This window comes from Pseudochaenichthys georgianus, chromosome 1, assembly GCF_902827115.2.
Source record: "Pseudochaenichthys georgianus chromosome 1, fPseGeo1.2, whole genome shotgun sequence".
Taxonomy (NCBI): Eukaryota; Metazoa; Chordata; class Actinopteri; order Perciformes; family Channichthyidae; genus Pseudochaenichthys; species Pseudochaenichthys georgianus.
This window is the reverse complement of record NC_047503.1, coordinates 28,711,405-28,729,979: the sequence shown is the minus strand read 5'-3', so window position 1 is coordinate 28,729,979 and position 18,575 is coordinate 28,711,405. Positions and strand designations below refer to the sequence as shown.

The 18,575-nt window shown below is 40.9% G+C and overlaps 1 protein-coding gene across 4 annotated transcripts in view; it reads left to right on the top strand.

Annotated features, from left to right (window-relative positions):
* Positions 1-10,159: 10,159 nt before the first annotated feature.
* The window catches only part of atf7ip (activating transcription factor 7 interacting protein), a 34,465-nt gene continuing 26,049 nt past the window's right edge, over positions 10,160-18,575 (top strand). For all 4 annotated transcript variants that reach the window (XM_034081969.1, XM_034081960.1, XM_034081951.1 and 1 more), the window contains exon 1: positions 10,160-10,655. The gene's annotated coding sequence lies outside the window, so the exon portion shown is untranslated. The remainder of the gene's footprint in view (positions 10,656-18,575) is intronic.

Sequence of the window (18,575 nt, the reverse complement as noted above, 5' to 3'; positions counted from 1 at the left end):
TTTTTGTCACCACTCCTTCAAGTGTTTGCTTCAGTTGTCTGCTTTGTTTACTCCATGGGTGTCCAAACTACGGCCCGGGGGCCAAATGCGGCCCGCAGGCCATTTTGAATTGGCCCTCAGCTAATTCAAAAAGTATAATGAAATATGGCCCATAAATGAAACTTTAGCTTGTCTTGTACTTCATAAATATATATGTAAACATATATTACATATATGTGTTGAAAAGCCCACTTTCAAATGAATTTCATTAATTCAAGTTTACAAATAGTTCTAACAAATCTGAGTTGATAAAAAAAGCCTAATAACTTATTTCCGTAGCCAGCTCGAAATATACCCTTCATATTTTCTCTTATTATGAGCAATCCGAGGCTTCTGATTTAAGGAATGAGCTGCAGACCAAATAAATTAAACCCTCTGGAGAGCTGTGATGTAGGCTGTTTTTTCTTGAAGCATATTCAAGTATAAAGCATAATTTGCCTACATTTGATTGATTTTGCTAACTTATAACTCAACTTATGAGGCAGTATACCTCTCCTCTAGTAAGTGGCCTAGCCCTTCGTATGTTTTTCTATATGTGGCCCTCTGAGAAAAAAGTTTAGAGACCCCTGGTTTACTTTATAGCAGGCATCCTCAAAGTCCGGACTCTGGTCCGGATCCGGACCGAACCACCACTGTCTCTGGACTCTGAGCAAATTATACTTTTCATATGTATTATCTGTGAGACATTGCCACAACGCAACAAGTCAAGATTCTCCGTTATGTCCACTGCAAACAGCGCTCTGCATGTCAGACTGTGCCACTGTCTGTGTGTGTCTGTCAACGCTTTGGTCCAATCACATTGAGCATCCCGTCAGCATTTTTTCCCCCACCAACCGTCTGCGAATCAGAGGCAAAGGAGGGCGGGTCTTCACGGAATGCTGGTGGGGAAAATGCGTGTGTCGTCTCTTTCAAATCAAATCAAATTTTATTTATAGAGCACATTTAAAAACAATTTTGGTCGAGCCAAAGTGCTGTACATGTAATTTAAACACATAAAAACTAGTGCTGTCAAAATTATCGCGTTAACGGCGGTAATTAATTTTTTGAATTAATTGCGTTAAAATATTTAACGCATTTAACGCATGTGCAGAATGGCCCGCCCCATACGTGCCACACTGCCACCAGTGGCAGTGCCAGGGTATGGCTGGGGTAGGCTACACCCATACCAAGAAATGGCTTAGCCCCACCATGAAAAATGATGTTAAAGTAAGCAAAATAAAGTCTGCCAACTCGCGCGGAGTAAATTGCCCAGACAGCCGTTAGTAAGATTGATTTCAGTAGCCACGGTTTTGAAAACTTTTGTCACGTAGTGATCGTCTTCTCAATAGAACATCTTTGATAACGGCGTGGTGTTGTTGCAGGAAGTCCCGACGGAGAATACTTTTGCTGTAGTACAGGGGTGCACATAACTGGTACACAGGTTATGTGCGTAATCTGAAATGCGTACCGTCACTTGTGTCACAAAGCGCATTTGCGTACCGACGTACTTGTGAAGCATTTCCAGAAGGCGGTTATATCACCGGACGACAGAGTCGGTCTCCGTGTGCACAGACAGGGCTGCTGTTAACGTCGGTCTGCACAACGGAATTGTGCCAAAACTACGCCAACCGGCTGCGGAGGGAGCTAGCCGCCGCCCCCCCCCCTCTGTCGACTTTCCTGAAGTACTCCCCCGTTGATAGAAATCAACACGTAATGAATTAAGACCCCACGGTTTGATGATTGATAGGTGTGTGGGTTGTCTTTCATTTTGACACGCAGAAAAATGTTATAATAAACATAGATACTGTATGTTAAATGGATATATCTGCCTTCTTTCATTTATCTTTCCATTCCCAACAATATACATAAATAAATGGCATATTTTGGACATAGTTCGAATGGTGATTAATCATGATTAATTATTTTTTAAGCTGTGATTAATCTGATTAAAATTTGTAATCGTTTGACAGCCCTAATAAAAACACATTACATCACAATAAAAGACAATAAATCACAACAGATAAAGCAACACATGGAACAATCAGGAGTCGTGACCCCACTCTAACTAGAAGGCCAGAGAGAAGTAGTGTGTCTTCAGTGTGGATTAAAAAAAACCCAGGGTCTGGGCCGACCTCACATGGAGGGGAAGAGTGTTCCAGAGCCTGGGGCCAGCTGCTGCGAAGGCTCGGTGCCCTCAGGTTTTGAGCCTAGTCTTAGGCACTACCAGCAGAAGCTGATCAGCAGATCTTAAGGCTCTGCCTGGGGTGTAGCGCTGGAGGAGTTCAGCTATATAGGCTGGAGCCAACCCATTTAGTGCTTGAAAAACAAATAAAAGGATTTTAAAATCAATTCTGAACCGGACTGAAAGCCAGTGTAGTGAGGCCAGAATTGGGGTGATGTGGTCACACCTTTTGTGGCCAGTCAGGAGACGTGCAGCTGGGTTTTGGACTAGCTGCAGGCGTTTAATTGATGCCTGGTCCATACCCACATAGAGCATTACAATAGTCCAGTCTTGAGGTCACAAAGGCATTAATAACCCTTTCCAGGTCTTTAAAAGATAAATACGACTTGGTTTTGGCCAATAGTCTTATTTAAAAAAAAGCAGGATTTTACTACGGTGCTGACCTGCTTGTTGAATTTAAAAGTACTATTGAAGGTCACTCCAAGGTTCATGACAGAGGGGAGGATGTTTTTACTTAGGGAGCCCAGAATATCAACCGGAGAGGCTAGAGCAGTGACCACCAACTGGCAGCCCGCGGGCCACATCCGGCCCGCCAGACATTCTCATCCGGCCCGCACGACAGGGGTGACTGTGGCGTTAGCTGAGTGGTTACTGCGTTTTTTTTACAACGTCGTGAGTAAGGTGCAGTACCGGAATCCAACAGAGAGGCAGCAGCTGCGGGACAGTAGACTGCGTACTGCGAAACCTTCCCTGCCTTCAAGAAGAAGTGACACTTCGTTGTGAAGAGTCTGCTTTGTGCACTCCGCGCAGCAGTAGCCCCGCTGCGACGGAGTCCAACAGAGAGGCAGGAGCTGCGGGACAGTAGCCTAGAAGCAGGGTTGGGTTGTAAGTTGTAACCTAGACTGGTTGTAACGGAATACATGTAACGGCGTTACGCAGAATATAAAAATCAACTAGGCTAACTGTATTCAGCTGGCGTTACGTTTAAAAAATGAGTAATCTGATTACAGTTACTTTCATAAACTTGAAGTGAATACATTTTGGAATACTTATTGGAGTTATTGGTGGAAAAGTTTCCTCACAAAATGTAATATTCATTACCGGCAGAACTGTGTGCACACTGCACAGCGCTGCAGCATGTCTGTGAGTGAGAGAGATGCAGCGTGTCTGTGAGGCCCCGTCCCCGCACGCAGTGAGAGAGAGATCTCTTTTAAAATATATTGAAAGTTAGAAACGGAGATGGTTGGATAAAATGTGCAAGATAACGTTTATGTAGCATTTCTTTATTGTCGAAATGATGACATTTCATAACGATCAAATCAAAGTGAATGGCCTGCTGCTGCTGAATGCATGGGGCAAGTGACTGGAACAAGTTTTAAAAGTTATTACATCGTTTCAGATAATAAATTAAAGGTCCGCAGTACCTGAGCGTGCTCCACTAGCATTGTGGACTATATAAAAATCACTGGCCCGCGATTGTGTCTATTGGATATATTTTGGCCCTTGGACAAATGTAGTTGGTGATCCCTGGGCTAGAGGTTGGGGTCCAAAAAAGATTACCTCGGTCTTACTCTCATTGAGGTTGAGGAAGTCTGTCAGGTAAGACCTGAACCATGCAAGGGCAGAGCCTGTGATGCCTGTGGACTGTTCAAGCCGTGACAACAGGATGCTATGGTCCACAGTGTCAAAGGCAGCTGTCAGGTCTAACAGCACCAATTAGACCAATTCAACCGGTCTGAGTCAGCGCGGGAGTTTAACAAAATAAAATAAAGTCAGAGCGAGAGTTGACGGTGCATCTAGTTGCATGTAGCTAGTAGTTTCAGCTGTAGCCTATTGTAGCTAGTAGAAGAAAATGGCATGTTCAAAGATGACCAGTAAAAGAAAAGTCGACAGTGAAAACCAGGGCCGTAGGCTATCCAGGATTTCCTAAATACCGAGGTCCAAACATGATAGGGGGGTTTGGGGGTATACCCCCCGAGATTTTTGGGGTTTTCATGATCTAGTTAGGTGCTTTTTAAGTCCTGTGGGGGGTCACAAATTGGATAATATATTGATTTCAAACCATGTCAGTGGATGAAGCATAAATTATTTTTATTTATTAACTTTATAGTGTAATACATAAGAATCAGTTGATTGTTACTATTAATGATCTGGACATGCAGAAGAGGCTAAAATGATCACAAAACATTGTCAACATTCATTTTCCATGTCTCTCTACTTTCCATAACCTGCACCCTCTCTTCCATCTTCTTTAGTCTCTCTGTCTTCTTCCTGTTCATTACTCTCTCTGTCCTCTACTCTTTCTCTTTGTTCAATCTCTCCCTCGTTTTTAACTTTTTGCTCCTTCTCACTTGTCGCTCCTGCCAGTGAATTAAAAGCAATTCAGCAATTTAGTTAATTTCACTTGTTTGCATTCTTTTTTGTATTTAAATCTGTTTTGTTTGATTCTCAAAAGAGAACAAAGATGTAAGCAAATTGTGTTTTATACAATTGTATGTTATTATGACATCATAACTGCAATAGATGTATGTTTTAAAATTATGCCTATTGTAAATGAAGACTATTGTTATAGATAAATAGATAGATATGGGGTTGTTAAGCCTACATTATTTTGTGTGACTGTACCTGCAGTTCCTCCCTGACTTCCATCACTTTCACTCTCTCTCTGCCTGTCCTGTCTCTTCCTTACCAAAGCTGAGCTTTGACTGACGTAGTCTTTTCATTATATCTGAGTCAGTGTAAAAAGAAAACAATACCATATTATATCTTCAATGTTTTACTCAAATTGAAATGAAATAAAAGCATTACAACGTTTGTTAACAGGTAATCCTTCTGACATTGGATGAACGTAATTAACTTTAGCTCTCTAGCTAGTTTATTCACGCAATTTAAACAAAAGTATAGTATATAAATGTATATAAAGTATAGCTGCAATATAAGTTAGTGTGCATGTTGTCGGACGTCCACTGACTAACGTTTAGCGTTCACACAGGATCTGCTGGTCATATGATGTCCTGTGAGGAACAGAAACACAAGTAACCCGCTGGACTCAGATCTCTAGATACATCATCACTCCTCCGCTGCTCCGATACAAGTCCGGGCTGCGGTGGTTTGTTGATAACTTTATATATACAGTGTATGGTTGATACATGTCGTCTTCTTCTCTTTGCTTTAATCGAGGCAACGTAGTTATGCAGCGCCCCCATCGTCAGTAAATGGAAGTACTACAAAGAACCCCGTTTAGTGCAGTTTCACAAGTTTTGTATACACGGCTCGAAAATTACCGAGGTCCGGACCTCGGTGACCTCAATGGTGGATACGGCCATCACTGAAAACCGGCAAAGATGAATGGACTGACAAATATGCCTTCATCCTCCCTCCAGCGAGCACCAAACCAATGTGCCTAATATGCCAAGAAACGGTAGCTCTTGTGAAGAGTGGCTATTTGAAACGGCACTATGAAACGAAACAATTATTTTGAAGCGACCTTTCCTCAAAATTCAGCGGTAAGAACCACAAACATAAATGGGATGAAATCCTCATATCAAGCTGCAAGCAGGACCCTTGTAACATCTATGTTACAACGAGAAAAGGCAACTGAGTCTTCACTCAGAGTGGCATGGGTGTTAGATTCCACAGCAACCAGAAGAACAGAAATACTGGCTGGCAGGGCCGGACTGGGACAATAAGTCAGGCCGGGAATTATACACTCAGCCAGGCCACTACCAGTTTTTTGTGCCATTTTGCTGGATTTATTTGTCAAATTTTACAGCGTTGCTGCCCATAGTGATAGCCCTCTAAATCTACTACCCAAAAATAAACATATGGACATGGGTTACTATTTAAAAAAATGCGCAAATCTATTTAGGAACCCATGTGAACATATTTTAAGTGGGGGTGGACCTCAAATCCTATAGAGATTTTTTTTTAAATGTTGGACTTAAATGCATCAATCTGGTGCATTTTGACGGGGAAATAAAGAGACTACACCCATATGAAACATAACTGTATACATTTAAAAAATCATAAACACATGGCCATAACCAATACCATATCCAATATGAAAAAACATTGAAACTTGTTTATTTGTTTTTGGTTAATTTATAGTTGTGAGTGTGTCTGTGCTCCTGAACCAGCCTCACCTGTCTCCCCCCTCTCCCTCCTGCTCCTATTTGAGGCAGCTCTTTAGCTCTCAACAAGTTTTAATAGTTTATCTTACCTTTTTTCACCTAGTTAACGTTTTTTTTGTATTATGCATGCATATTTTACTAATCACTCCCCCCTCAAATGGAAATATGTGTTTACATGAATGGTGACCAAACCGTTTGAGACCCACTGAGATAACTTAACTATCTAAACACTCAGAGTCCTTTACCTCACCTGAGCTGTAGTTATCAGTCTCTCAGTATGACAGGAGAGGACTCTCCTCCACCTTGTTGTTGAAAAAGCTCCTTAAATCCGTTAGCGCCGCTAGCTAGCACCAGATGCTAACAACAACAATACACGTAACCGGTGCGCGCGCTTTATCTCACTCGCGCCACACATACACACACTCCCGAGCTTGAATGACACACAGAGACCAATCGAGGGCATTAGTATGATCTGTATGAAAGTGGCCATGTCGGCAGGCCACATCATGTAGACAGCCAGTCACCCTCTGTGAGGCAGAGTCAGACCCACATTTGCGCAGCGTTCCGTTCACAATACATACATAAACAAAAAAATCCTCAGGCCAGCAGGCCACTTAACAGGCCAGGCCATCGGGAAACCTCCCGGTCCTCCCGATGGCCAGTCCGGGCCTGCTGGCTGGTGATTTGATTAATCAGCTTTGGGATGGAATAAAAAATGCACAGTGCATTTCCTTAGCTGTGGATGAGTTGCAAATGTTTAAAAGTTTGAATGACCGTATTAAACGGACCTTTGTCTTATTGAACATTTTCTTTGTGGACCTTTAAGATTTGTATTTGAGTACCCCTGCTCTATAGTAATACATCTCCCCGTCATTTCAGATCTGGCACCTCCCTCCTGTCCTGCAGTATCCAACTCTCCTGCAAGTCAAATCACCTGACCTTCCCACCCACTTAGTCACCGGCTTTCCATTTCCCTAATCAGCCCAGTAGTCGGCCTACATATACAAGCTTGTCTCCACTTACCTGTTTTACAGCTTTGTTATGCTTACTTACTCCATGGTTTGATCATCTGCGCCCCACCCCCTCTTGGAAAGGCTTTTGGTCTGACTGTCCACCTGGTTTTGACCTTTGCCCGTTTACAGATTCAAGTAAACATGAATACCGGGATATCCTAATGCATTCTGTTGCATTTTTCAGTATGAAAGCCTAAATCATGTTTTATGTGGGCAATCAAGTTTGGAAAATCAATCTAACTGGCATTATTTTTATTTTATTGGATTAAAAAAAAAAATATATGTTATTTTTCAAACTCTTGATATAATAGTAGGAATGGTTCCTGTACTAGCTCTTTCTCATTAGACCTACGGGAGATAAACTGTAAATGGCGGAGAGGATGTGGAACTACCAACAACCTGGCATGTGCTCATGAGCCATGTGCAGCTGTTCACTGAGCAACAGGAAGCAGGAGGAGTTCAGTGACCAGGACCCTTGGACTCTGTTCAACACTCGATGTCAAGGGGAGTCAGTTCGTTTTTATGACAAGTCAACATAAAAAGTATTCAAGGGGACAAACTTCCACATTTCATTTTTGGGTGGGTGACATTACGCACTTGGACATAATTGATTTGCAGGCATCAATCAAAAAACACTATATTTTAGAAGTGTTTTTGAGTAAAGACTAGTTCTATTAATTGTACAGGAGCACTAAACCTCCCTAATGTGGAGAAATCAAAACTACTGTTATACCATGGTATGCTCTTTATTAAAATGGCAAAAAAATAAATTAAATAAAAGATATAGGCTACGTACACATATGTTAGCAGGCAGAGCTAATGTCACTTTCGTTTGTTGTAATATGACTGTATAATATAACATATATTTTATTTAGGCAGTCGATGTGGAAGCTGACCCTACTTGAAATGAATCATGCGACATTCAAAGAAACATTTCTCTTAAGGGTGGGGTATGTAATTTTGGAGAAACCAGCTCGAGTGCGCTAGAATTTGAAAATACACAACCGGAAAAAATCTGCCACTTCCTTACAGAGCCCCTCCTCCAACACACACGAACGCGCACATGACCAATGAGGGCACGAGATAAGTTTGTGCACAGATGGAAGGCTGACAGGCAGGTAGGCCATCCAGTTATTTTAGCCGGGCCGGCTAAAATGATTGGTCGTGCTTTTTACAGTGCTACGGCTTCCACAGATATATATTTTTTTTAATTAATGTATTTATTGTCAAAGCATTTAATATATTCATTGTCACGGTTCATATTTTTGTCAAATGTATTTATTTTAAATATTGCGCCCTCAGCTGCCCTGATTTGGAACTTTTTGTTTTTGTTGCTTTTACTGACATTCGAGATCGAGAAAGAAAGAGAAGCCCTGTCTGTCATTCCTTACTGGTGGCTGCTTTTAGCCGATTCATCTTGTTGGGGTTATACGAAACCTAGCCTAGCAGGGTTTAAGGGCAGTCGACCTTCATTATTCACTTTTGCTTTCTTGACCAACACCAAAAAGATTGCTACTGAAAGCATAAAAGTGACATTGCTTATTCAAACCGTTGCGATGTCTGTGTTTTTTTTGTAATCATTGTTACCTGCCAAGTATACACACACATGCCGTTAGTTATGGCAGTTTCAGTCGTGATTATAGATCCTTTTATGTAATCTTGCTTTGTGTGCCGCATAATGGAGCCTGCAATATGCATACAGTGTTTCCTATAAAGAGTTGTGTCATATTGAAAAATGTAAATGAATTTCACACTACCATGACATTGTGTAGCCTAGCTGGATTTGTGCACACGTGTAGAGGACAAAAGAGAGTTGTGCAACCTTAATGCCCCTTTCTTTCAAACTACACTGGAGAACTTTTTTCTGAAGTGCAAGTGACAGCAAAGGGTTAGGCAGAACACAGCTAACATCCCCTACTCCACAACAAGGACTTTGGACAAGGGACATACAACCTGTGAGAGGACTAGCTAAGACACAGACTAAAATAGGAGTAAGGGTATATCAGTGAGGACAGGAACATCTCAACGCTTATGGTTACATCACCACGACTCACCCTCTGTTGGCCTCCTGGGGAACTACAAGTCTGATACACACAAGTGAGTCAACAAAATGGCTGACCATACTGTGAAATGTCAGAAGAGGACTAACCATATTGTTAATATAATGGATTGGACTATACAAATATACTGTATGTCATGCCTTCCTGTCTTATTGTAAGAATCAATACAATCATAGAGCAAACATTAAAGCTTTTTTATTTGAAACCCTGACTAAAAGAAGAACTGTACAATCACTAGTTGGTTTACAAATATCCATATAACATTGGGTAGGACTCTTTTCAGAATCATAATCAAAATTGGTTTTATTGATAAGTAGGTTTATACATAAAAGTAATTTGGTGTAAATGGTGCATACAAAGACACAGAAAGACGAATACGTTATTTTTTTAGAGAAAGGAGCAAAAAATAAAACTATCATAGCTATTTTAAATACAATTATTATATAGAATAATTGTAACAAATCATGATTGTCTTTTGTTCATTTTCTAACATAAAACAAAAATTACCATTGAAGCTAAACTCACTCAAGGTCACGTGTCAGGAGATATGACACATACAGTACCAAAATAAAATGCACCCATACACTTCTATAATATATAAATTACAGTGACACTTTTGTCTTTGACTTTAGTTTAAGGCAACCGACATGTTTTTTCAGACTTTTGTCTAACAGACTCCTCCTCCATTATTTAATCCCTCCCCTCTCTTTCTCTCTTTCGCGCAGAAATCACAAACCCCTCCCTCCCATGCTCTGCTCCCTGTTGTCCGACTCCCTTCTTCCCACCAACGGCTCAGTCTGTGAGCCTGTGTGAACGCCACTGCAGTTACTCCAAGCAGAGACTGAAATCACCGCCAAACAAACCCTCACATCCTGGAGCTGTTCATACCTACCTCACCGGCTTCAGCTACCGACTTCAACACCGCCGCAAATAGAGCGACTGAAAAAAAAGAAGCAAGCAACGATCACACCGCGACGGTTGGTCAAGTGCCGACCAATGGCGGATTTGTTGTACTCAATAAGAGGCGGAGTCTATTTGTAAGCGACACGGGAGAGACTCGGTTGTTGTGGCACGGATCACTAGTTGTTCCCGGTGTATGCTGAAACCGATGGATTGATAACAAAATCCTGGCTGCAAAGGGTTGTTACTTTACACAACAAGGTCCGGAAGAGTTCAGCTGCAGGAGGAGGAGTAGACCGAGTGCTACTCACTGACCAGAAAATCGCGGGAACATCGGTGACGCGAATAGTCGGTGAGTCATGGTACTGCAACTAGCATGCTACCCAAGCTACTCCCATTAGTGTTTTATATTTAACACTAAATGGATAATATGGATTTATGAATGTAAACATTAAGTCTTGAATTACATTAAATAAAGTTAACTTTTGTTTTTGAATAGCATATTGCACAGCAAGCCAGGTATCTTGGATTGTAGCATTGGTCAGTTAGCGGCCGCTAATGTATTATTTTCATTGATAATTCATTACATTAATGGCATTTTAATTACTTTTTACGTTTTTATGACAACTTCAACACATTTTTTTTTAAAGTTTAAATGTATTGTTAAAAGTCTCTTTTCAAATGACAAGATTTTTTTCTTCTTTTTGTTAAAGCCAGCCTAGCGAGTATTGCAATCGCATTAATGCTAATTTGAAATAATTTAACACTGATTAAATGCATTTCAATTATATTACATTAAGCAAACTATTTTAGTTATGTGTCCTGTTTTGTTATATCAAAAAGATAAACCATATTTTAAACATTGCTGCTCTTAACCTGTTTAGCGGGAAGTAGTGTAACACACTTGTTTGAAAAATGCTTGTATACAAATGCACACTAACATATAAACACCGTGACCTTTATTGGGTCTAGGATGTGACACCTTCACAACACTCATATTTGCCTGTGTCTGATACAAGTAATCAAAAAACGTTTTAATGTAATTCAGTTACATCTCCGATTTCCAATGGTACATTGGACTTACTTAAGAACTGTGATCTATCTGTACTAATGTCTTACACCAAGTCCAAGTTAGTCAAGGCACTGTTGCTAAAAATGAGCATCAAGCAGCATACTGCAGTGAGGACTGTATAAAGGAGCGATAAAGAAGAGATATTTTTGATGTGATTATGCCTGCACTTAGATAATGAATATTTTGTGGGTGTTTGAAAAATAAAAACTTTGCCTTTTTAACTATTCCCTTTTGTAGAGCTTTAACAACACATGTGTGGCCCCTTTAAACAAAAGCTCCTATCATTTAATGCAAATTATGATATACTTTCCGCTGATTGAATATCAACACTTAATGGAGGTCTTACTAGCACATCATTGAAAAATTGCCTAAAGTGAAGAAGAAACTGCTGCATTGCCAACAGTGTGCAGTTAAATCCCCCTCTTGGTCTAAAGTGGTACAGTCCAGTAATTTTCCATGCGCCACACTGTCCCACTGTGGGTGTGGCTTAATGTCTGGTAATACAAGACTTTAGCAGTTTTCCTTCTTGCCCTGTTCTATGGGTGATCAAAAGAGAGAAAAAAATATCCACAACTGAATTTTTGCTCCTTGACCCTGAAACCATAAGTCAGCCAGAGTTTGGGGAATTTAGCTGTTTTTTTCTTTTTGTGTTTTTTTTGTCCATACAAATTGACCTGTTTCAGGTTTTCTACACCTTTTGAGAAAATGGTCGATCCCTGTCTTTAGTTTTACCTCCCCCAGTACACCCAGTGGCAGTGCTCACATGGTGCACTTTCATTACACAGTGCTTTTTGTGCTGAAGAGGAAGCCACCTCTGAAGACTCCTCCTACATTTTTCAAACGCTTTACTCTGGATGTTAGAAGGCTACATTTGTTTACCAACCACTCTGATTAGATCTTACTATTCATCGCACAATTACAACAATTTGCAGGGCTAGCTACATTCAAATGTATACTTAATGATAAATGTAAGAAAAACACGAGGTTCTGCTTGGCTTTAGTTTTGAATTGCAAACTCCAAATGTCCTTCATGTGGAGAAAAAGAGAAGGTGATGTGGCTTGCAGTGACTCCTTTTTGAGTCCTGGTTTAAATACAGGTTTGTGGCCAAAAGTGTGCCAGTGTTGTGAAGCTGTTGGCTCATGAGCTATCAAAAGTCCACAGAAACCCTGGCCATATGAGTGTTTTACCTCTGAATAATCTACATGTATTTAATGTCAAACAATTCAACTCAATCCTTATTTTATAAATGTGTGCATTTTAGCTAAATGTACAATAAGAATGTATTATTTTGCATTTAATGTTAAAACAGACTGCACTCTTTGTTTCCCATCTAAAATAAACGTAAAAAGAATACGTTTATTTTTGAATTTCAGCAAAAAAAAATGTAATATGAAACATGTTTTTCAATTTGGGAGTGATATCCCAATCATGAGTTTTTACTAACATTATTCTTTTATTTTTTTATTAAACCTAAACAAGTCTAAACCAGTTTCAACCAGTTCCTGCTGGTTTCTTTGCTTCAGGGTGTAAAGATGAGAGTGATATACAGTCATGGTCACCATATATATCTTGCTATGCTGATACTTTTAACTAGTATTTTTCATTTCACATATAGGCTTAATGCCTACAAGTTTGCATTAGTCATCACTACAAACGTGTGTCTATTTTAGCAGTGACTTATTACAAATGCTATCCTTGTATGTGAGTTTAATTTAAAGGGCCCATGTCATGACCATTTCTACTGATCATATTTCCATTGTTGAGGTCTACAAGAATTTAAATTGTGCAATTTTTTGTTGTTGTAAAGAGCAGTGTACGAAATGTTGTGTAGCGTCTCTTTATTTCCAGTTACACGTTTCCATCAGATAACGTTTATCCTCCCAGATTTGACCAGGGCCTGATAATAAAGCTACTACCAGGTGGCACCTGCACAGATAAAAAAGTGTCAAAGTCGCATAAACTATTCAACATATACATATTAATACTCGATTAGTCATGAAAAAAAGCGAACCCTTGAGTTTCCTATTTTTTTTTATCAGGTAGCAAAATAGTCGTAGCATGACATGTAAGGTTGGTGATTGTATCAATAGTTTGGCTTTCACGATTGTCTGAACACTTTGCAAGGCAATTTTTGTTATTTTTCCCTTCAGTTTAATGGTTTGTTTCCTTGCTCCGCCTTCGTTGGTCAGGTCTGATCACCCTTCAGTTGGTAGACAAGCAAATACAATTATCAGACTTGATATATACGCTGCAGCAGGTATTCAGTGTTGTAACGGCTAAGTGCATTGGTGTGCGAAAACCTGGTGATGGTTAAATCCAGATGGGTCATAGCAATCTGTATTGCTTCCATGTGGTAGCTCAGGTGCCAGAAGCGGCAGCATAAAGAGGGAGCTGCAGTCCTCCCGGCAGGGTTCCAAAAGCCCTTGCATGAAGACCTGACCCACATCAGTAGTAAAGAGGATATTGAATAGTGGATTCTCCTGATGTTGGAAAGGAGGAATTACCGGATGTTTTAAATCCCAATGCTTGTCTTGACAAAACCCACCCCTGTGTGGCTTTTTAAACACCTGGACTAGCCAAGTTGCCATCCCTTCATGAGGTACCAGTAATTTGTTCAGGACCTTTGCCCTGACCAATGGGGCTATCCTGACCTTCATCGCTTAATTAAAAAGAATACGAGGCCATACACATGCGCTTCAACACGTGTATTTCGGTTTATTCAAGGCATTCATTTTGTTATTCTACAATATTGTTGTTTTATAGTTATTTGTTAATGTATATAACTAGGGATGTCCCGATCACCTTTTTTTGCTTCCGATCATTTGATTTTGACAATCGGCTGATACCGATTTTTCCCGATCCGATCTTTATGCAATGCATTAACAGAAAAAAAAGGTAACAGATAACGGCTGGTCATCCAACGCGATGAATTCAGCTATCTTGGCTGTTATTTTTTTGGCCTTTTCACTGTTCTGGGGCAGTTTCTCTTTCCTTTTAAAAGTCTCTGAAAGTGTCGGTTGTTTCAGTGCCGTTACCTGAGTGGCTGCTGTGTACTCGTCGTGTTGTTGTTGGTGTTTGTTTCTCAGGTAGCGTATTAGATTGGTCGTGTTGAACGTAGCTCTGTTCTTTCCACCACGCGGAACCTCTGCCTTGCAAACATTGCATCTGGCTGTTACACTGCCTTCGCTTTCAATTTTATAATACTTCCAAACTCCTGACATTTTCTCTGTCCCAACTCCCGAGTCACCAGCTGAACGTAGCCTCTCGTTAGCTTACTGCTACTATTAGACACTGCGCCCTGCCCACTCTGTTGCCAGATTTAAGAGAAATAAGCAACCAGGTCTATGAAAACAAGCCAAAAGAAAGCAACACATACATGATGTTGTGTAATTTTAAACCAAAACTAAGTCCTCAGGATGACTTTAAGACGTGAACATGGTCATTTTTGTTTTGTAACATTAAATAAAATAAAAAAAAATTATTAAAAAAAAATTCCCGATCCCCGATTTTTTTCTCCCGATTCCGATCTTTTGAAAATCACGTGATCGGATCGGGACATCTCTATATATATAACCCAATTTTGTGTTCTTTGAAATTGAAAAGGATATTGTGTTTGTTACTTACGTTGCAGTTGTATATGTCTTAAGTGTAATTTGGCTTGGCTTCCTATTTTGTATGGACATGCTTTTATTTTGAAGGAGAGTTAGCGCTGTTGACAGGAAGTTGTTGTTCCTATGGAAACAATGTGACGGACAAAAGGAGCGGAGATTAATGGAGAAAAGTAATATCTACATATAAAGACGGAGAAAGTAAATGATAAAGTTTATGGTTACGTGTTAGCACCCCCCGAAGAAGCACAAGCTCTTACGTTGATATTGGAGATTTCAATAAATTCAATTAAAAAAAAACAAAAAGAATATCCGAATAACGAAATTGAAAACCGAATAGTGGGCCAACGACCGAATGTTCGGATATTCGGGTACAGCCCTAGTGTTTCCCCCCCACCGGAAAAACTCTGAAATGTTTTGTAGAGCCGCCATTTTATTATCCTCGCATTAGCATTATTAGCATTAGCATTCGCCCAGCGCGCAAACGTAGAGAGAGACTGAGGCCCAATCCCAAACCACTCCCTCGACCCTACCCCTCCGTGATGGAGTGAACCCCGTCTGTATCCACACTCGCAGCTCAACGAGGCTCCCTCCTGTCAGGTGGAGGGAGTAAATACAGCAGCAAGCTTTGGGACGGCCTCCCCTCTCTCCGGCAGAAACAGGAAATGCCGTAACTGTATGTAACAAGTAACAACGGTTTCAAATCAGCATCTCTTAGACAAAAAGTTTAAATGAATAACTAAAAAAAAACTCCAAACATCTTTCATTGTGTTTCAAAGCTCTTTTAGTTTTAAACCTGATGTTTATAAGCTTCTTAGTTTTTGCAACGGTCTGTAAATATACACAACTTTATAATAAAATGCACACATTTACCTTTTTCTAGACTAAACACAGGTATGATCCTAAGTTAAAAACATATGAGGTTATCATGAGGTTGTTAACATCGCAGTTTATCAGTGGATGTTTGCTGGAACTACTTGTAAACAGCTTGTTTCCTGACGGACACACACAGCGTGACTCCGGTCAGGTAGAGACCGGTCTCAAGTCAGCACCGCTGCAGACTCACTGTTTGAGGGCTTGATAGCCCACTCCCCCTCCACACTCGTTGCTTTGGAACAGCCCTCAATATGGCGGACCTTACGCGTGAACGCGCAAACGGAGGGGTAGGGTGTAGGGGGCGGTTTGGGAATGGGCCTGACTTATGGCAACACAAAAGAAAACATGGGAGCGGTGGAGATGAGGTGTCGGCATTCTGGCGATTTACTCGGAAGGCTTGATGATCGTGTTGCTTTTATCATACGAAGCCAGATTAAATTAAATAACTACTTCTCAACCCTTATACTTTTCTCCAAAGTGCCGTGGTTCATTGTTAATGAATGTGTTTCAGCAGCATTTACCACTGCAGTGCTGCCCGCTGTTTGGCATCACAACGCCGTTATGAAAGTTTCTCTGGTATAAAATGGGTGATGTTAGCATAGCGACCAAAGCTAAACTGACTATCTTGACTACTTGTTGCTATCCTATTGTGGCATAAGCCGTTTTCTACAGGCACATTTTACCGGCATATTTTTCATTATGATTCTTCTTGTGATAGTCGGACATGGCAACCTGTGCAGCCCATGTATTGATTTAATCCTGCTATAATACAAAACGTCTGCCTGCTCTCCACAATGATCAATGACAGCGAACGGATGGTCAAAGTAAGGTACAAATAAACAGAATCAAACTAAGCTTGGTGTTGCCTGACTTTATAAAGTTTTTTTTTTTTTACATAAGTGTGGTTGCGTTCTAGTCACTTTGGTCAGCGCTACTGCTTGTTACAACTTTCATTTGCCGTACTCGCCATAAACTGTTATTGCTCAGGTTGATCCCGCCCCTGCCCCCTCCGACGTAAGCGTGATGTATGCAGTTTTCGGTGCTTAGAGCCGGCTCCGCTGCGGTGTGAACAGGAAAAACCGGTGCTTATCAAGCTCTAGCTCCGAACCGGCCCTGGAACCGCGTTGGTGTGAAAGGGGCATGAGAGCTGTAATTCCAATTTAAAATCTGTGCGTGAAGAGTGTGATTCAGATGCTATTCGACAAATTTGTTGTAAAACCTACTGACGCGGACGCCTGCCGACAGGTGACATTTGGTGCTTCAATGCGAACTCCTAGGACAGAGGAGGTGCCCCCGCGGTCGACCGGTCGACCGCGGGGGCAATGCTGGTAGATCGCGAGTCATTCATAAAAAAAAAAAAATCCAGCTCTGTTAAAATAGACAAAACAGGTTTTGATCCCTCCTCCCTTGGCCTCCCTGCCACTTAATTCAGGAGTTTACTTGATAGTAGCGAGTTGAGAAAGGTCATGTATTATTGCTACACAAACATTATCTCGTTGTCTTAGTGTCGCCAACTCGTTTCTAACATGCAAAAAGACAAACAAATGCGTCTATCGATGGTCGGTGTATTTTCGATCTTTCCAATCGAGACGAGATATCTCTCTCCCCCGTCTGTGTGCGAGGGGGCGGGGCAGTTTACACTAGGGCTGTGCGATTATGGCAAAAATCATAATCACGATTATTTGGGTCAATAATTGATATCACAATTATTTGGACGATTATTCATTGACCATTTATTGAACTTTAAAACAAATAATATTTTACCAATAAACAAGATCAACAACTATGTTGGAGCGCACTTCCAAAACCATACTAAACATATATTATTAATATGATTAATAAAAATAAATTAGACCAAAATAAATTAAATCAAATATGATGCAGTGCACTGTCAAAACCTACTGAAAACTCCTTAACATATAGCCAACATTTTGGTAAAACATATTCAACATATTCCACTCAGTTAAACGTTGAAGGCTGGCCAACCGTCATGGTCCAGAAGTAACAGGAAATAAATGTTGAACTCCAATTTAAGACCAAATACACATTTTTAGGCCACCATGGCAAATGCTGGTAGGGCTGCTCATGTCATCTCTTAAAGATTTTTTGCAAGAAACACCAGCCTGTTTACATGGTCTGGTTTCAGAGATGAGCGCAGACAGGTGACAAGCCACCTGTACTGAAGACCCTCAGCCACGCCCCGACACATGGGGTGACGCCGGCCAATCACAAAGCTTTGATGCGTTCAAGTGCATTATTCTGGCACAGGAAGATTATGTTACAGGACATTAACGATAAAACAGAATATCGTTGTTCTATTTTTAGACACATCTCGCGATCGACTGGTTGGGCACCCCAGGGCTAGACCATAGGTCTGTTGTGGTAGAAAAGTAGTCAGCTGACGCCACATCTCTCTCAACTTCCCCACGGCATTTGTCATATTGTGCAGGCAGCGCAGACCTGCTAAAATAATACCGAGATGGCATCGCGTAACGCTTGTCCAACGTGTTGACAAGTTGCTTAAAGCCCTGGTTGCTAACAGTGCTAACTGGGCACATATCTTTAGCGATGTGAAATGTAATGGCAAAGTACTTGCAAATAGTTTTACCCTTCTTTTTAACGAGTTGCTGCTCTTGTTCTGACATGTTCGCTCGCGCTGAACACTGACAACACATGTCACTCCCACGTGGCCGAGTGGGCTTTTAGGGAGGGGCG